The 21,286-nt window shown below is 47.1% G+C and overlaps 1 pseudogene; it reads right to left on the bottom strand.

Annotated features, from left to right (window-relative positions):
• Positions 1-5,227: 5,227 nt before the first annotated feature.
• Positions 5,228-9,688, bottom strand: LOC102422355 (annotated as a pseudogene).
• Positions 9,689-21,286: the final 11,598 nt, after the last annotated feature.

Here is a 21,286-nt window from a genome sequence, read left to right as displayed (position 1 = left end):
TCCTCTCTCATCGATGTTTCTAACTCTCTATCTCTCTCCCTTCCTCTCTGTAAAAAATCAATAAAATATATTTTAAAAAAAATAAAGAAGGAAATGGAAGAATACGAGGGGAAAGGCTGTGAAGGGACCTATTTTAGTTTGGGAGATCAGGGCTTCTTTGAGGAGGTGACTTAGGTAGAGACAAAGCAAGGGAGGTTTCCAGCCATGACGGACTATCTCATGTCAGAACAATCTTTATGCTGAGACCAAATGGAAACAATGCACACCCAACACACAGAGAGATATAAAACAGTCTATATGAATACATCAAAGAGCAGCCAGCATCGCAGAGCAAAGGGCAGCTTATTCTGCAGGAGGGGCCAGAAGGCTAAGGAAGCAGCCAGAAAGCACAGGCTAAGAGGCTGGGAGTCGGAGCTGAGTTCAGCAGCATCGTGGGGTGGGAGACAGAAATGGAGTCTGGGGCTACTGAGGCAGTGAGGACTCGAGAGGCCAAAATCCTGGGGACAAGGGAAGAACAACATTGAGGTGAGCCCAGCATTGAGCTCCTCTTTTCCTCTGGGAAAACAAAATGATGTTCAGGGTCTCCTCAGAAGGCCGGGTCCCATAAATACCTCACTTAGGACCCAAATAGATTTACAAGTTAGAGTCAGGGTCACGGGCAAGTAGACTCATCCACAAGTACACCAGAACCCACTTTCAAACTCAATCCCACACTGGATTTTTTAAAAAAATATGTTCTATGGATGAGAGAGAGAGAGAGAGAGAGAGAGAGAGAGAGAGAGACATCGATCAGCTGAATCCCACACTCACCCTGACCAGGGATTGAACCCACAACCTAGGCATGTGTCCCAACCAGAAATTGAACCATGGACCTTTCAGTACACAGGATGATGCTCAACCAACTGAGCCACACCGGCCAGGGAACACAGGGGATTAAGAAGATCCCTACTCTATCTGCTTGCTAGGAAGCAAAAAGTAGGGGTGCCTGAGCCACACAGTCCTATTTCCATTTAAATTGGATAAAACTAAGTTTAAAGCACCATTCACCAGTCTTACTAAACACATTTCAAGTGCTCCGTAGCCACATTTGGTCAGTGGCTACCGCATTGAAGAGCACAGGTACAGACCATTCCCATCACAAAACACCATTGTGCAGCACTGTTCTAGAATCCAGAGGGCCATTTTCCAGAGCCTCAGAAAATCTCTACAATTCAATAAAAACTTTACAAGCCTATCGGGACGAAAGGGCTGCACACCAGGAGGAAAACAAAGCATCGACATGGTCACAGATGAACCAGATGTAGGAGTTTCAGGCATGGACTTGATCATCAACGTGTTCAAGAAAAGAGATGCTAAAAAAAAATAGATGCTAAAATGGGGGCTCTCGCTGTCAAACTGGAACACTTAAAAGGAGAACTAGGCAGAATGGAATGACTGGCACCAGACTTACCCTCCTGCGGTGAACACCTATCAAACCAGAGATAACATGCTTGGCAACTCACCCCGCCTTGCTCCAGATATAGCTCTTCCTCCCAATCGCCTACCGTGATGACCAACACCAACACCCACCAACCACCCAGCTGTGTGCCCACAGAGGCAACGGCTTCCCTGAGAACTTCCTTTGAGCTTCCCCTTTCGACTTCCACATTGGCAGCTGGGCACCTTGGCTTTTCATATTCTCGGCTGGTTCTCTCATGTTCACCACTCCTGTGCTTCAGGTGAGCTGCTCCGTGACGCTGTCTCGCGCCCTCCAGAACAGCACTTCCTGGCTCCTGGCACATGGTCTAAGGTCTGGGTCTTCTCATAGTTCTCTGGGTGGCTGTCTCCCAGATCGCACCCCGTCTGAAGCGCAATGACAAATTACACAGACTACAATGTAGACCCCGGGTAGGATTCTCCTCCTCCAGGCATCGTTACTGTGGCCGGTAGCAGGTGGGTCATTGCGATCTGATCAAGGACTGAGAGAATTCAAAACCCGGCTGCCATCCCTATGGGGGTCTCATCTATTTCCAGCCCAAGGTCCTTGGTCATCTCCTGAAGGTTTGGCCTGCTCTTCAGGGCATAGGAGGACTGTGGAATGTGTTGGCCTCTTCCATAAATGAGAAGATGTAGATGATTCTATAGTAAACCCGTAAATTTCAGGATGAGAGAAGGTCAGAGCATGCGGATACACAGGCACTATGTCCTACACCATGTCCCCAATCCTCAATACCTGCAGCTTCAACCCTACGTCCTTCTCTAAGTTGTACCCCAATGAAGACCAAGGACCATGTCCCACAGCCCTGTTACCCTACACACACACACACACACACACACACACACACATACACACACGTACACACACACACAAACACACACACACACATACACACACACACACACAGCAGGGGCACCAGCAACAGCAACAGCTTGGGCTTGGAGGGACCAAATCCAGGACCGCTGACATCACGGATCAGTCCTTTCTCTCTGGCGACCAGGGGAGATGGCAGAGCAGCAGACATCAATGGCTCTTTCTGGGTTGGGCTTCCTCCCAACACCTCCCCCTCTCAGGAGCTTTCTTCTCCCCAGTGACAACCAGGAAGTAAAGGCTGAACTTCTCACCCCAGGTCTAGTGACCACCTGTCAGGATGGCCCCTTTCCCTCCCACTCCCCCCTCCTGTCACCTGTCCCAAGTGTTCATCCTCACGCACCCTCAGAGAATGGATGGCATTCTGCTTTCCCAGAATTCTTGGGACCTCTCTCTGGGAGCAGGAGGATCTGGAAGCCAGGACCTACCTGACACCGAATTCTCTCTCTGTTCTGGCCCACAGACCAGCTCCGGTCACACAAGAAGCCTCATGAAGCGATGGCTGAATTCATACTTATCCCAAGGGGCCCCTGATGGGCAGAGGCTAGAACAGAACAGGGGCCCTGACCCAGCTGCAGATGGGAGTGTGCTGGTTTGTGGGTTTCTGGTGTCAATTTCACTTTAGAAAGCTACTGAACTTGAGTGTGGTTGTCAGTCCATTCTCATGGTTCCCATGAGCCCTGCTCTCACACCTTCTAACGTCTAAACCAGCGATGGCGAACCTTTTGAGCTCGGCGTGTCAGCATTTTGAAAAACCCTAACTTACCTCTGGTGCCGTGTCACATATAGAAATTTTTTGATATTTGCAACCATAGTAAAACAAAAACTGATATTTTTGATATTTATTTTATATATTTAAATGCCATTTAACAAAGAAAAATTAACCCAAAAAATGAGTTCGCGTGTCACCTCTGACACGCGTGTCGTAGGTTCGCCATCACTGGTCTAAACAGTTCTTTCAGCCACAAAAGGCATCTCCTTTTTTATTGTCTCTATTGAATCTGCCTCTGCTTACCCCACTCATCTGAGCTGAAGAAGTGGACTTGGCATACTGCCAGGCAAAGAAAAAGATCTCAGATCATGTTTTCTGTTGCCCAGAGCTCCCTGACAGTACAAGAAATGGGCTTAAAGCAAAAGCAAAATGATGGGGAGGAAGTAAGGGCAGGACAGGAGTCTGACAGGTTTTCTGGAGGGGGTGAGAATAGAGTTAGCTCTGAGGGCCAAGGGGCCCAGTGACCTCTCAGAAATGCAGTGTGTCTCTGAAGCCGTCTCCTCTTCCCTAGGATGAGGGAGGTTCCAGGGGGAGACTGAGGAGGAGTTTGGCTGCACCTCTGTCCTGTAGGACAGAATGTCACCAGCCTCACTCCCCGGCCTTACCTCCACAGGAGACAGGGCAAAGCTCGGCCTTCAGAGGACCATCCATCCAACTGGGGAGCTCCTGGCCAGAGGGTTGGCGCTGTCCGTGGTTCTGGAACACACCTGGGCTCAGCTCTGCCAAGAACCCCAACTCACAAAGCCAAGGTCCCCAGGCTTAAGCCAGCAGGGCACCTAAGTCCAAGGGGCTTTGAAAAAGCTGGGTTCCTCTTGGGAAGGAAAAGTCAGGAGAAGGGGTGGGAGTGGGCTGGGATCATCTCTGTGCTTTTCCTCTCACCCCTCTGGTTGCCTTACTCTTTTGAGCTTATGCCAGCAAAATGCTAAGATTCCACTTAGCATTTGCCACCGAAATGTCTCAAAAAGAGGAAGTTCCCCTAATGAATTTCTACATGTCGTAGGGGACCTACCAATCTACTATGGCCACCATTAAGAATTAAGATGTCAGTTTGGCCTTCACAGAGGGTAGTTTTAGGAGGACGTTGGGACAGCAGGGGCCTGGGGAGGAAGCTGGGCCTGAGGAGGAAGAATGTGCAGACACTGCTAATGACAAGAAGAAATATTGATCAAGTGTGTTTACTGCCCAACGGCTGGAAAGACTGTTAGCTGTTTGCATATTTTCTTACTGGCACTAGAAATATAGGAATTCACCGTACACCATAAATATTGTGGGGACAGTGAGCTACTCGATACATTCATAAATAAAATTGAACATTTGCCTTGGCTATGCACTGTGCTAGGTGCTAGAGATTCAAACGTGAACAGAGCAACCCTGACCGGGTGGCTCAGTTCATTGGAGCATCGTCCAATAGACAAAAAGGTTGTGGGTTCTATTCCCTGTCAGGGCCCTTACCTACATTGCGGACCTCCCAGTCAGGTTGGATGCAGGAGGCAGCCAATCAATGTTTCTCTCTTGTCTCTCTCTCTCTCTCTCTCTCTCTCTCTCTCTCTCTCTCTCTCAAAATCAAATTTAAAAAGGGAGCAAAGCAGATTTGACACTGCCTTCAGAGTGAACCAGGATATTCTGTGGAGCCTCAGTTTCTTCAGCTGTATAATGGGACAGAACACCATTACTCTGAGGTGACCTCGGGACTGTTGTGAGGATATGGAGGAGCTTTGGGGACATGGTTGGCCCCATTTATGCCAGGACTAATGTCTCTTCATCATTGACTCAACCCTAACCACACCTCCCCTCACTATTTCAGGGCAAGACAAGTTGTGTCTTGATGATTCTCTCTTATCATTGATGTTTCTCGCTTCCTCTCTGAAATAGATTATATATATATTTAAAACGACTTCTAGTTTGTAACTTATACATTCTTATTTTATTATGTACAGTCACTACCATAAAAATTACGGCATCATAATTAACTTACCAAAGTTTTAGCAAATGAACACTTCTCTCTCCTCCTAGGTAATATGTACATAATAGGAAATGTACACATTACATATTCCCCACCACAGCTACTTTGGACTTAGCCATTATTACTGTCGAGAATTTAAATCTATATTTTTATTCTACAGGCAATAATTTCCCCATTTATTTGTTCCAAAACATCTGTATTACTTCCTCATTTTTGAATTCTCTCTGCTGAGTATAAATTACAAAGTGACATTTAAAGATCGTATCTGCCTTCTTCTGCTTTCCATGGTTGCTCCTGAAAAGTCAATTAAACTGCTCTGAGTGAGTCCTCATCTGCCTGCACGCTTGATCTCTGAGTATTCGGGGCTGCCAGTGGCCTCCGGGTTCTGAGGCTCCTGTGTCTTCATCTCATAAAAGCTGAGGTTGGCGTAGTAGAGCTCTTGTTGCTCCCCGGAGGGAGGGGCATCCTTGGTGGGGGGCGCTTGGTCTGGAGGTCTGTCTGGCCCTAGATTTTCCTGGGAACCCTGAGTGGAGGGGAGGGAAGGGAGTCAGAGAGGAATAAGGCAGACATGGTCCCAAGGGGAAGTTGGGCTGATGAAAGTTTTCGTTCTTCCTCATTTCACACACACGTCTTATGAACTCAATTATTCCCACATGCATTTAACATTCTGTAATATTATACTGAAGGCCTACTAATCACCTTTCATCCTCACAGAAACCCTGCATGAATGACACTCATTATCCCCATTTACAGATGGAGAAACTGAGGTGAGGAGAGGTGAAGCAACATGCCCACAATGGGTAGAAAGTAGTCGTTTTGGGGAGATGGTTCTGGCAGCCTGAACCTATCAGAGAGGTGAGGTGGGCTCAGTGGTCAGTGTGGCTGGGGCAGGAGGTTCCAGGAAATGAAAGGGAGAAGTCAACTCCCAGCTGTCTGTTCAGCTGACCACAGAGGAGCTCAGTGTGAACTCCCTAATGGACATGCCCAGCACCGCCCCCCCCCCACACACACAGCATGAGAAGACACCCCGTCACTCACCCAGGTGACTGTGCCCATGACAAGGTCTTCATCATTCGTGACCTTTGGTCTCCCAGCTGCTTGCCTCCTGCGGGCTTTCACTCTAAGGGAAGAAGTCAGCAGCCAGAATGGCTCAGGCACAGGAGGGCACCTGCCCCCACTCCCTGATGGACAACGGAGGCATCCAGACCCTGAGGCCAGACTCGGACCCTCCTGACATGCAGGTGAGGACCCCATCCCCCTGGATGCCCAGGGGTTTGGCCAGGACTGAATGTTCATCACCGAGGCCCCTCTCACACACAGAGACGTGTGCACGAGCCATCATCAGTGTGATTCATGGCAGCCAAAACGTCCAAGCAACCCAATGTCCATCAATGAAGGAACGGACAAATCAGATGTGCCCCATCCCAACCGTGGAATATTATTTGTAAATAAAAAGCAATGCAGAGCTGACACATGAACCTTGAAAATATCATGGCCCTGGCCAGTGGGTCAGTGGTTAGAGCATCAGCCTGCACACTGAAGTTCACAGGTTCAATTCATGGTCAAGGACATGGACCTGGGTTGCAGGTTCCATCCCATCTCTGGTTGGGCTTGTAGGCAAGGAATCTATGAATGTGTCTCTCTGACATCGATGTTTCTCTCTCTCTTTCTCTCTTCCTCTCTCCCTTCCACTCTCTCTAAAAATCAATGGAAAAATATTCTTGGATGAGGATTAACAAACAAAATAATTATTATAATAATTAAGGGAAATATCGTGTTAAGTGAAAGAAGTCAGTCACAAAGGACCATGTGTTGTGTGATTCCATTTATATGAAATGTCCAGAAGAGACAGGAAGCAGTTAGTGGATGCCTAGGGCTGGGAGAGGATGGAAACAAACTAACAGTTAGAGGATGTGGGTGTCTTTTGCTTTTTTTTCATTATTATTTCAAGCAAATGAAACGTTTTAAAATTGACTGTGGTGATGACTGCACAACAGTGTGACTGAAGGAAAAGCCACTGAATTGTACACTTTAAATATATGGAAATTTTGCCTCAATACAGCTGCTACCCCCTCGGCCCTCCCAAAACAGTCCCTTCTGGATGTGCTCAGCTCTGCACCTCCCTGCCACAGAGACTCACATGCAAAAGGAGATGAGACACAAGCACAGGGACAGCAGAGCCAGGGCTCCAGCACCTCCGAGAGCCGCAGGAACCACTCCAGCCTGGGACACCGCCTTCCCTGCAGAGGAGAGGGGCCTGAGACACCCACTCGCAGATCACGCAGAACGCACTGTAGGTCTGTTCAGGCAGGAGATGCAGGCCCTGTCCTAGCAATCCCCCCTGTCCAGGCCACAGACCCCTCCCCTCCCCATCCCCACCCTCTCTCTGACCCACTCCTTCCTCCATGGCCTCTGCCCCCAGCAGGCCCTGACCTTGCAACAGCAGGACAGAGGCTGTCTGGTTCCATGCACATTCCAGCCTCACAGATGAGTCTGAGTCCCACAATGAGCCCAGCGCGGAGGCTCAGGGAGCTGTTGGTCCAGGGCCCCTCTGAGCTGGAGGTGACCACGTGGGACGCGTTGCCCAGGTTCCCCTCCAGCAGCCCCGCCCCCAGCCGCCAGCGCAGGGAGGGGGCCGGCTTAGCCCTGGAGGAGCAGCTGCAGTGCAGACCCTGGTCCTCCCAGGAGCACGAGGGTCCCAGCAGCTGCGGGGGGTCTGTGGGGAGCGAGGAGAAGGGTCAGCGGTGCCTCTAATCTCCCCAGAACCCAGCTGTCCTGCCCCCGGGGTCTCCCCACTCACAGACCACGGAGAGGCTGAGAGAGACCCTGTGGGAGCCCAGCGGGTGCCGAGCTTGGCAGGTGAACTCTCCTTCCTGTGCAGGCCCCACGCGAGGCAGCTCCAGGATCGCGGTGCTGGAGAGGGGGGTGGCGTTCAGGCCTGGGGACCCCCGGAACCAGCTCAGCTCGGCAGGGGGGTTGCTGTCAGCCTCACAGAGCAGCCTCAGGGCCTCTCCCTTCAGAATGGGAAGAGATGTGGTTTGCAGAATCTTGAGGGCTTTGGAGAAAGAAGTGGGGGAGGGGCAGAGAGGGAGGGATGGAAGGAGGGAGGGAGGGAGGGAGGAAGAGGGAGAGAGAGAGAGAGAGAGAGAGAGAGAGAGAGAGAGAACACAGGAGGTCAGGCACCCAGAGGTGAGGGACTAGGGTGATGACTTTCATCCTTGCCGATCCCATGTCTCATCCCATTCAAACTCCTGCTCCCCCCGCTGCCCCACCTGGGCCCCGGGGGCAGGTCCCAACCCCAGAGAGGAGGGGTTCTTTCCTACCTGTTACATTTCTGAAGGAGATGTCTATGGTGAGGTTCCCTGGGGCATCTGGGATAGAAAGACAGGGCCCCACTTCACATGGAAGTCACCCCAATCCCACGGAGGGGCAGTGGGAACCAGGAAGGGGGGAGAGCTGTATTTCTGATCCCCTCCCCACCTACATGCAGATCCATGCCCGGGTGTTCTCAGGTTTGCTCAGCCTCCTACACACACACACACACACACACACACACACACACCAGTTGCACTACCTCTAGGGACCCAGCCATCACTCAAACACTCACAGGAGACGTTGAGCTGGATGGTTCTCTGTGTGGTCAACTGAGGCCGTTGGACTTTGACCTGACAGGTGAGGTTGGTGCCATGGTCCCGGGGCCTCGGGATGAAAGTGAGCACAGAGGAGCGGCGGGTCTGGGGGTTCAGCAAGTCCACAGCGGCTCCCGCCCAGGAGAAGGTGAGAGGTCGTCCCCCTTCGCAGGCCCCTGGCAGGCTGCAGGCCAGCTGTGTGCGGCGGCCGGACTCCAGAGGCTCCGGAATCTGGATGTGGGGTTTGTCTGTCAGGGAGGAAGAGGAGAGAGGGAGATGCCTGGGCCTCAGGGAGTGGGGACCCAAAGTGTGATCCTGAGCGGGACTCGTGCCTCAGGGTCCCTGAGCTCCCCAGGCCCTGTGATCTTCCCACCACCCAGGGCCCACGGCCTGGATCAGGGAGTGTCCAGTGACCTGTTCCTGCTCTAAGACGGGGTCCCATGTCCCTGGGTCCTCTCCGGCCCCTGCCTTACCTGTCACCTGCAAATTCAGCATCTTCTCTCGGTAACTATGTTTCACAGAAGTTCCTCTCTCCACTCGGAAGAAGTAGCGTCCTGTGTCACTCCTCTTGGCATCTGTGATGCTCAGGGAACAGTCGTTGGTCCCAGGGTACTCAAAGATGAAACGCTTTTCTGTTTCACTCTTCGCCGGTTTATGTGGATTGTTTGAGGCCACAGGAGCATCATAGGCTGTGCCATCCCTGCCCCGGTACCAGTAGGTGTAGAGTTTGCTATAGGAATACCTCGAACTCCAAGGGTAGAGGAAAGAGCAGGGCACGTGGACACACAGACCCTCATGCACTGTCACTGATTCCTGCACTTGGAGCTCATACTGGTAGCCTGGCTGCTGCTGCAGGGAACCTGGGAGAGGGGACAGAGGCTCAGCGGCAGCTCCTGCTAATTCCCCCACCTGCCCAGCTCCCCTCCCTCAGCCCACTCACCACCCCACAGCAGGGGCAGCAGCAGCAGGGGCACCATGTCTGCCTCTGGCAGAGCAGAGCGTGTCCAGGTCCCTGTGTCAGGGAGGGAAGTGCCCAGCTCTGGGGTGGGGCCTAGGACACCCCAACAGGAAGCTCTGGGGGAGAGACTGCGGCCAGGCTGGAGGGGAACTTGGCCTCCACAGGACGTAGGGGGGGTGGCTGAGAAATCATCCTGTCTCCCTCCCCCCTCCCACCCAACCCTGCCGGTGGATATGCTGAGGCCCCCAGAGGTTGAGAGGCGTGTCCAGATGTGAATATGAAAGTAATCACCTTGCAGATGATGTGTAAGTGGAGAGGGAGGTCACCCAGGGGGCCACTGGGGTCAGAGCTGGACTTGGAGGAGACCCACCCTTGAGCTGAAACCACTGATGGGTCTAGAAAAGGATAACTTTACATTTTCTTTAGACAACTCAAGTGCTGGCAAGAGAAAAAGGAATTTAGACTCAACTCCAGTTGTGGGGGTGGAACCCCCGTGAAAACTTGAGCATTCAAGCCCTTTGCTCTGAGAGCTTTGTGGGACATGGGAAGCACATGTGTGGATCTTCCAGGGTCTGAGGGACCTGAGACAGTGACAGCACACAGGCCCCATCAGAAGGCGATGTGTGAAGGAAGATCTTGCCCCATTCGGAGGGACTCAGCACAGCAGCAAATTCGCCACCTACAGCTCAGGAAACTCCACCTTCAGGCCCCTCACGTGCTCCGTCCCTTTTCAAAGCCCAGCAGGGGCTTGAGTGATGTGTGGACATAACCTGCAATCCTACTACTCTTTTATGAAAGAAAGAAACTTGATCAATGTTTTCCCAAATGTGACAGTGATGTGAAACTTCAGACATTCCCAGTAACAAATTGTGTGATTGAAAGAAACGTTTCTTTAATTGTACAGGAGAAAAAGAAATGTCAATCATCCATGCTGATGGGAACACTGAATTCTCTCTCTATTCTCTATATTATCTCTATATATAAAAGGCTAATATGCAAAGTGTCCCCTCAGGAGTTTGACAGGGAGACTGGGAGTTTGATCGCTCGCAATGATGTGCACTGACCACCAGGCGGTGACATGGAATGAAGGAAGGCCCCAGCTGGCAGCTGGAAGACCCTAATTGGCCCTGATCTCCAGCCAGGTCTAGGGACCCTACCCATGAACAAATTTTGTGTGCCGAGCCTCTAGTATAAATATAATATTCTAGTAATTAATACTTAATATAATATTAACATTTATTATTATGTAATATAATTAATCTCCTATAAAGAGGCATTCAAAGAGTATCAGTTAAAAACTGTGGAGCCTGGCCAGGTGGCTCAGTCGGATGGAGCGTCATCCCTTACATCAGAATGTTGTGGATTCAATTCCTGGTCACAGCACATACCTAGGTTGCAGGTCCCATCCCCTGTATGGGCATGTAGGAGGCAACCGATTGATGTTACTCTCCCACCTCTCTCTCTCTCTCTCTCTCTCTCTCTCTCTCTCTCTCTCTTTCCCCTCCCTCCCTCACTCTCTAAAATCAATAAACATATCCTCAATTGAGGATTTTAAAAAAGGCCTGGGAGGGTTGGGGGGCGGGAAGGGAGGGGGGGTAAGAGATCAACTGAAGGACTTGTGTGCATGAATATAAGCATAACCAATGGACATAAGACACTGGGGGGTAGGGGAGGCAAGGGGATTGTTAAGGGCGGGGAAAAAAGGAAACATATGTAATACTCTTTGTAATACTTTAAGCAATAAAAAAAAATTTTAAAAATTAGAAAAAAAAATTTTAGAGAACATGCCTTATGCCGGTGTGCCGGAGGGGTATGTCACACGTCTAAGAAAAATAACCTGTACTTTTTTTCATTTGTCTTATATTTTGGGCTTAAATGTTTTTGCCTTTGTGACTTGATGCAATATGTTTTCTTGTGTTAGAAAAATCCATGTGTAGCAGATTTTGTATTTTTTTTTGAAGCAATGATCTTGACATCTGTATCAATATCAGGCTGCACAAACCTGCGTTTGCCCCTGCCTTGAGTGCAGGTGAAAAGGAGGGAACCAGCTCCCCCCACCCCCTATCCGGACTCCTTGCATATTACAATGAAGACTGTCTAGTGCAAGCAGAGGACTAAAGAAAAGCATGATTGTGCCCCAACAATTCCTATCACTGAGCGGTCTAGCAAATCTCAAGCTGGGAAGTAAAACAGACAAGAAATAATAAGTGTTGGCAAGAATGTTCAGAAAGGGGAGCCCTCTTGCACTGTTGCTGGGAATGTAAATTGGGGCAGCCACTATGTAAATCAGTATGGCAGTTCCTCAAAAATTATAAATAAAGCTGCCACATGACCCAGCAACACCACTTCTGGGTATTTATTTAGAGGAAATAAAAACACTAACTTGAAAAGACACATGTATCACTATGTACATTGCAGCAGCATCTACAATATGTGGAAGCAACCTAAGTGCCCATCAATCCATGAATGGACAAAGAAAGTGTGCTATATATACAGTGGAATGTTATTGTGCTATAAAAAGAAGGACTTCATGCCATTTGGGTCAACATGGATGGATAACAAGGGCATTGTACTACGTGAAGTAAATCAGGAAGAGAAAGACAAGTACAGTATGGTCTTTCTTATATGTAGAAACATTGAAAAAATCAAACTCAAAGATACAGGGAACTGATTGATGGTTACCGGACGCAGAGCCTGTGGGGTGGGCAAAATGAATGAGTGTGGTCAATGGTACAAATCTCCAGTTATAAAATAATTAAATCATAAGTATGTGATGTACAGCATGGTGACTGTAGTTACTAATAGTGGTACTGCCCGGCTGGTGTGGTTCATTGGTTAAGCATCAACCTATGAACTAGGAGGTCATAGTTCGATTCCCGGTCAGGACACATGCCCAGGTTGTGGGCTCGATCCCCAGTAGGGGACTTGCAGGAGGTAGCCAATCAATGATTCTCATCACTGATGTTTCTATCTCTCCCTCTCACTTCCTCTTTGAAATAAATAAACATATTTTTATAATAATAGTGGGTATTAATACTATTACCTATAATAATGCAGTTAATAGTACTGTGTTGTATATTTGAAAATTGCTAAGAGAGTATATTGCTAAGAGAGATGTACATAAAAATATAATATGCCCTTTCTCAATGAAGGAAATTATAAATCTGTTTAGGAGAACATTAAAGATGCAAATAAATAGACAATATGCATGTGAATGGGTATGACAACAATCTAGATATATAAAAGCCAAGCGACCAGAGCAGTAGAACGACCAGAACAACTGGAACAATCGGTTGCTATAAGGCACATTAAAGCGGCCAACCGGCCCGATGGGGGCCCCAATTGGCCCCCCAAACCTCCCATAGCCCCTCCTCCTGGCCAGCCTTGTCCCCAATTGCCCCCCACCCTGATTGGGGATGGGGCTGGTAGCCAAACTCCCACATCCCCTCTCCCCTGCTGGCCCGGCCCTGACTGGCCCCCATCAGGGTGGGCCAACTGGACCCCACTGTGCACAAATTCGTGCACTGGGCCTCTAGTAGTGTATAAAAGTCTAGCATACCCAAATTAATCTGCAGAGTTAAAGTAACATGTCACCAATCTCCAAGTGACTTTTGTGGAACTTGGTACCGCTATTGTAAATTTATATTGAAGTAAATTTTTCCAAGTTCAGCCAAGGCAATCATGAAGAACAACGTATGAGGACTGGCTCCATAAGACGTCAAGACATTAAAATGTTATAGAAAACAAGACAGTGCTGCACTAGCACAGTGTGAGACCACTAGAACACGGGGACAGAACAGAGCACCTAGCAATACCATAGACCTAAACCACAGGAAACGCCATGCATGATAGAGGGGCTGATGCACAGAAGTGACAAGAAGATAAACTTTTCAATAATGTGTGTGGGCACTAAGGGATCTGAATGCAGTGGGATGAGATTGCACCCTTAGTTCCTACAATGCACTGAAACCTAGAGCAGACAGAGAAGAGCTATTGTTTTACCAAAGACAAGTCAGTAGAGCTCCTAGAAGGTAACACCACAGAATATCTCCAAGAACTAAAGGTAGGGAGGGATTACTGAACAAGACATAAATAGCATTATTTATAAAGAGAAGCACGGACAATCTGGACGATGTTACAATTCAGGACTCTTCATAAAAGGCAGCATAGGTAGTGCTAAATCATCAGCCATCAGATGAGAGAAAAATTTTACAACACATGCAAGCATCAAAGTGTCGATCTCCAGAATACAATAAAAATTTCTACAAATACATGAGAAAACAAAATACAGAAAAATGGGCTCACTTGAGCTGCACCTCATAAAAGATAGAAAACAACCAGGTGGTAAACAAATGAAAAGCAGCTCCACGTCATTAACAACAGGAAAGCGCTCGTTAAAACCACAATAAGATAGTATTACACTGGCTCCAAGTGGACGAACATTATAGTGTCTGAAAGCACCCAGTGCCACTGACAGTGTGGGCCAATGGTTGTTGAAATGTAAGTTGGTACCAGTGCTTCAGAGAAAACTAGCACCTTCTACTAAACTGAGGACAGTCACACCATACCCAGCAATTCCGCTCCTACACTTCTATCCTGGATCAAAGCCACACTGCATGGGAGCCAATGACCACTTGGGGCAGGTGACCCCTTGAAGGGTGGCTGTAAGGATGGGAGCTGTAAGGGGCTAGATGATGAGTCATAAGGGTAAAGCACACACTGGACTTTGAGGATTTACCACAAGAAAATGAATGTAAAATATCTATTTTGGTATTCTGAGACCAATTCTATTGCAGGTGGCATGAGGAATTTCTCCCACACCATCAAGCAATTCAACTACTCAATTTTGACACTACCTACCCGAATGTAGCATCAGATGCCACATGTTTAAGGCTAAATTCTTTTTTTTTAAATATATTTTATTGATTTTTTACAGAGAGGAAGGGAGAGAGATAGAGAGTCAGAAACATCGATGAGAGAAAAACATCGATCAGCTGCCTCCTGCACATCCACCACTGGGGATGTGCCCGCAACCCAGGTACATGCCCTTGACCAGAATCGAACCCTGGACCCTTCAGTCCGCAGGCTGACGCTCCATCCACTGAGCCAAACCGGTTTCGGCTAAGGCTAAATTCTTAACCTGCTCTCCTCCTTAATCCCATGTCAGGTGCTAATCTCAAGTCCAGGTTATCACCTGTGCTTCTGACCAACAGGCTATAAGTCAGAGGTTTCGAAGATCTCCTCCCCTTTGGGTTTATTAATTTTCCAGAACAGCTCACAGGGAATATGTAAATATTAGGAAATGTAAAATCCATTTCCCCCATACAACTACTTTGGGCTTAGCTGTTATTATGGTCAGGAATTTAAAAAGTTTTTTTCTAGAGGAAATGTTCGTTATTGTGTGTTTTTTTTTCTTTTTGAAAAGCCAATCAGATCTTCAAATTTACTCAGTTTAATTTTTGTTATTTAACACATTTTTATTGAATTTATTGGGGTGACATTAGTTCCTAAAACCATACAGGTTTCAAGTGTGCAACTCAACAAAACATCATCTGCACACTGCATCCGTGTGACCGTCACCCCAAGCAAAATCTCTTTCAATCGCCATTTCCCCCTTATTTGCCCACCTCCACCTAGCCCCCATTCCCCTTTCCCTCTGGCTATCACCAGACTGCCCTAGTTACTTGTTCCAAAATATCTCTATTACTTTCTTATTTTTGAATTATCTCTACTGCACATAAATTATAAAGTGATATTTAAAGATAATAGTTGCTTTCTTCTGCTTTCCATCCTCACTACTGATAATTAAATTATACTGCTCTTCTTTTTAATGTAATCTGTCTTTTCCTCTCTGGTTGCTGTTCAGATTTCCTCCTTGTCTTTGGTTTTCTTTGACTTACACTGATCCTCATACAACCTCACTGTGGGAGTGGTCTCCTTTGAAACTCCCCACCTTGGGCAAAGCCAGTTTTGGTTTCATTTCCAGGCCACAAAGGCCACAGACCCAAAGGTCTCATGATTAGTCTGGGCTAATGCCAGTGGGAATTTTGGTATTTTTTTGGGGCGGGGGGGGGGGGATTAGATATTCTGCCTAATTTCTGGATTCAAGCTTTTTCTAAAATTCTAATCTAATGAGGTTCCATTTAATTTTATTTTCTCTTATTTTATACATTTATAATAAGGTATTTTATTTTTTATATTCACACCCCCTCCCAAGGGTTTTGCTATTTCCAGCAAAAGTCTGGAATAGAATGATGTAACCTGTTACTACCAAAAGCAGAGTCACAATTCAACTTCTACCACACTGAGAATGGGGTTTGTGTAGTGAATGTGCGGGGGGCCAATGCCCTTCTAGTCCCACACTGTGAATGTCCACTTCTTTCCTCAGGGACACTTTCTAACATTTAGGAAATAACTTATCTGGGTTGGTATTTGTTTTGTTCACTGGGGCAGTAACCTGGGTCTATAGTGCTTGTGGCCACCAGAGCCAGTGTTGTGGCTGGACCAGCCCTTGTGGTTCTTGCTGTGATTATAGGACACGTGTCATCAACAACCACACGGGAAGTTGGAAAAAACAAGTTCCTCATAGTGGCTCCCACAGCCCTTTTCTGCAGTTGTGATTTCCACAATTTCTGTTACCCATAGTCAGGTCTGAAAATGAAAAATTTCAGAAATAAACAATTCATAAGTTTTAAATTTCTCAGTGTTCTGAATAGTATGATGACTCTCACACTGTGCCAGTCTGTCCTGCCGAGAGGTGAACCGTGCCTACTTTGGCCAGTGTCTCCACGCTGTATACACTACCCACTTGTTAGTCACTTAGAAGCCGTCTAGGTTATCAAATCAACTGTCCTGGTGCCGTAGTGCTTGTGTTAAAGTCACCCTTATAGTAGCCTAAGGCTACATCACAATGCCTACCTCATTCACCGCCCTTCAGCCCATCATGGAGGCATTGGGTGTCATCTCACATCAGCGCAGGCAGGAGATGAGTACAGAATCAGGAGATATTTTGAGAGAAGGAGAGACCACATTCACATAATCTTCAGTACAGTATGTATGTTATAATTCTTCTATTATATTATTCATTATTATTGCTCATCTCTAATTTATACATCAAAATTTATCGCGTGTGTGTGTAGGGGAAAAAATCATCCTATATAATAAAAGGCTAATATGCAAAATTTCCCCTCAACCAGGAGTTTGACCAGGTGGTGGGGCCAGCTGGACAACCACCCACAGCCCCTCCATCCAGCTGGGACAGCCAGATTGGCCCCGATTGGGGAGGGCTGGCTGGACCCCACCCATGCACGAATTCATGCACTGGGCCTCTAGTACTATATATAAGGTTTGGAACTATCTGTGGTTTAAAACATCCACTGGGGGTCTTGGGACATATCTCCCAAGAAGAAGGGGGACAATTGTACTTACAAGTCCTGGAGGACACACAACACACCGAGGCCCACTCAGCAAGGTCACAGGTAGAGAAACAGAGAGGACCTAATGTTCAGCTTCTATTGGGGAGGAGAGTGGGGTGCCCAGGATTTTGCAGGATTTCTCTCTTGGTGAATTTAAAGCAAAGGAGCAGGAATTAAAGTTCAAGGAAGGAAAATCGGGCTACTGCAAGCAGTCAGTTATGTAGGTCACCCACGACTTTCTAAAAGGGAACTAATTGGGCGGGACAGCCTGGCTCTTCATCTGATGGATGCCTTTGACATGGGAGCGATCCATAGCTTAGTGTCACGCACTTATGATAAAGAGCTTATTCTTATGGACCTGTACTATAGCACTAAATTTTTGGCTGTTGTGTTGTATGTGCTCTTTCTTCAGTCCACCCTCTCAACCCACGTCCCTCCAAGAACTCACGTTTGAAGGACAGAATGGTGTTTGCCAGATGAAAGCAAGGACGCATGCTCTCCAGGAGAGTGGTCTGATATTGCAAAGACTTTCATGGAAGATTGAAGGAACAAAAGCCACGAGGAAAGGGTGAGTGAGTAGATCAGTGCCAGGGGAAGGTGCCTGTGATGTATTGTCTACAGCCAGGGAGTCGGGAAGGGGTGTGTGTAGGAGAGAGTCGGGGTCGGCTCTCTGGCTTGTCCTAATGTGCCACCCAGACAGGAATCGGGAGGACCTGTGGGAGGCGCTCCCGCACCCCCTGCAGCGCTGAGAGCCCTACAGGAAACACTCTATGGTTACAGCAGAGCTCTATGGTCCTTTCAGCCCCGCCCCTTAACTTCCGCTTCCCCTCGGTAAAATGGCTTCCTTCCTGCTTCTTCCCAGCGCTGTGCGTGCTTGTGGCTCCTCATAACTGTGTGGAGGGCGTGGCAACCTTTTCTTCTTCCCCGAATAAGTCCTTTTTGGTGATGAAATACCTGGTCAGCTTTGGTTACGGCGCACGGGCTGTTGGGAAGATTCCTGGGGGTCCTTCAGTGGGACAGAGAAGGGCTGATGGGTAGGAGGTGCTCGGAGAATTAACAGGTAAAGTGAGGCGAGATGACCGCGGAGAGACGATAAGATGCCTCATCATGAGCCGAACGCCAGGTCGGGAGGCTGGTCTTTCCCTGCGGAGGCTTTGAAGAGTCTGGGATGGAAAATGACACCAACAAGCGTCCCCCTTTCCACTGGGCCTGCTCACTTCCGGCTTCAGGAGAACTTGACAGCAGGACCTTCCTGTTTAAAAATAAAAATAAAAAGGGAGACCAGCCAGCCCTGGGCACTCGCCACGTGACCTCTGTTGGTTCATTTCGTATGTAAACTTCTTCAACGCTCACGACCAGTTCTGAGTAGGATGCATGGTCTCTGCTGTACACAATGGGAAATTGAGGAACAGAAACGCATGAGTCACTTGATGACAGTGCCTTTGGATGTGCTGAAGCCAGCATTTTATTTGTGAAAACGTGAGAAGCCAAGATGTCCAGCCCCCAACGTGGAAATCGAAAGGGGAAGCTCACAGGAAGTTCTGGGGGAAGCTGTTGCCTCGGTGCAAACACAGCTGGGTGCCTGGTGGGGAGCTTGGTGTTGGTGTTGGTCATCACGGAAGGTGATTGGGAGGAAGAGCTACCCCTGGAGCAAGGCAGAGACAATTGTCAACCATGTTATATCTGGTTTGATAGTTGTTCACAGACGGAGGTTTAGTCATTACTTTCTGCCTGGTTATTTTTTATGTGTTCCATGTTGACAGTGACAGTCCCTATTTTACCATCTATTTTCTTAAACACGTTGATGACAGAGTTCATGCGTGAATAGATATACTCCAGGTATCTAATAATTATTGACGCTATTGTCAATGACATCTTTTACAACATCCTAATTTTTGTTTATTGCTGTGACATAGGCATGCATTTGATGTTTTTCTAATTTGATTTTGTCTCTAGCAACCTCACTAAGTCACTTATTAACTCACCAAATATATCCATTATATACTTGGGGATATGTCTATACATGAAATCATTTATGAAAAAAAAATTTTGTTTTCAATTTTCAAAGCTATATTCTTAATTGCCTTTCTAGGACCCAATGCTGCTGCATTAGGTGTGATATTTGCTGAAGACACCCTCTATCTCGTTAGAGAAATTCTGTGTAGTGGGCTGTGAGTTTTATCATGAAGGCATTTGAAATCACCCAGTCCTCATTGTTTTACTTGTTGAGATTTAATCAGTCAAGGGCCAGTGAGAAACAACAGAAGCCCCAGTATGTATTTCAGCAGCGGGACTTTAATGTAAGGAATTTGTTATGCCCATGTTGGAACACAAATGGAGCAGAAAGGGAACACAGTTTCGATGACCTAACTCTAATCAAAGTACCCAGCCTGAGTCTATAGGTATACTAGAGGTCTGGTGCACGAATTCGTGCACTGGTGGGGTCCAGCTAGCGCGCCCCGATGGGGGCCAACTGGTGGTGGGGCCAGCCAGGATGAGGAGCTGCAGGCCATTTTTTGGCTAGCCCCACTCCAAGATCAGGGTTGGGGCGCCCACTGGGGGGCTGTGTTGGCCAGGGCAAGGGGCCACAATCATTATGGTCATTCCACTGTTCAGTTGCTGGGCTTTTATTATATAGGATAATTTAGATATAATTGACCTATAACTTTTTGCTAGTTCCAAATTGTGAAAGGCCCACCACAAGCTGTTAAAAATCTTGTTAATATCCACCACCACATAGTGTTACACACTTTTTTTCCCTTATGATGAGAACTTGTAACAATTTTTCTCGTAGCAATTTTCAGATATTCAACACAGTATTATTAACTATATTACTATAGTTCATAATATCAACACATGCTATTATTAGCTACAGTCACCATGCTGCATATTATGTCCTCATGAATTAACTATTTTATAACTGAAAATGTTGACCTTTTCCTACCCCAACCCCCTCTGCCTCTGGCAGCCACCAGAATATTCTTTGTATCTATGAGTTTGATTTTTTTTAAACTTTCCACACATAAGTGAGATCATATGGTATTTGTCTTTCTCTGTCTGATTTACTTCACGTATAATGCCTTCATGGTCATTCATGTTGTAGCATATGACAGGTTTTCCTTTTTATAACAGAATAATATTCCATTGTACATGTACCATTTCTTCACCCACTCATTTGTGGATGGGCGCTGAGGATGCTTCCACATCTTGGCTATTGCAGAAGATGCCAAAGTGAACATGGGCGTACATACGTCTCTTCAAGTTCGTGTTTTCATTTCTCCCAAATAATTACCCAGAAGGGGTGTTGCTGGGTCCTGTGGCAGCTCTATTTATAATTTTTGAGGAACTGCCAGACTGATTTACTAGTACGTAGTGGCTGCCCCAATTTACATTCCCACAGTGCAAGGGGGTTCCCCTTTCTGAACATTCTTGTCAACACTTATTTCTTGTCCTTTTTGTATCCCAGCTTGAGATTTGCTACATGGTTCAGTGATAAGAATTGTGGGGCACAGCCATGGAAATCGTGCTTTCTTTAGTCCTCTGTTTGCACTGGACAATCTTCATTGTAATACGTGAGGAGTCTCGGTGGGTGTTCATTGTAATACACGGGTGGGTGGAGCTGGTTACCTCTTCTTTGTCTGCACCTGAGGCAGGGAAAGACCTGGTTTTGTGGAGCTTGATATTTGTACAAATGTTGAGATCACTGTTTCAAAACTAATACACAAAGTGGCACACATGAATTTTTCTGAAATGAGAACACACATCATGTCACAAAAGCTACAATTCTGAAAACCAAAAATAAGACAATTCCGAAAAATTACAGACCTTTTTTATTAGCAGTATGGCATACCTTTCTACAACACCTGCATAACACGCTCCCCACATTTTTTTGACTGATACTCTTTGATGGACTCTTTATAGGACAATAATCCTGTCATGTACTAACATGTGTTAATATCATACTAAGAAACATTATTAATTGTTATAATAGTATATGTATATAGTATAGAGAATAGAAAGAGAATTCTGTGTGTCCTCAGCATGGTTGAGAGAAATTTCTTTTTCTTCTGTACAGTTTAAGGAACTTATTTCAATTACACAATTTGTGACTGGGAATGTCTGAAGTGTTTCACATCATTGTCATATTTGGAAAAACATTGATCACGTTTCTTTCTTTCATAAAAGAGCAGTAGGATTGCAGG

Source organism: Myotis lucifugus, unplaced genomic scaffold (genome assembly GCF_000147115.1).
Source record: "Myotis lucifugus unplaced genomic scaffold, Myoluc2.0 scaffold_838, whole genome shotgun sequence".
Taxonomy (NCBI): Eukaryota; Metazoa; Chordata; class Mammalia; order Chiroptera; family Vespertilionidae; genus Myotis; species Myotis lucifugus.
Note: the sequence above shows the minus strand (reverse complement) of the source record. Positions and strands in the feature narration are given on the sequence as shown.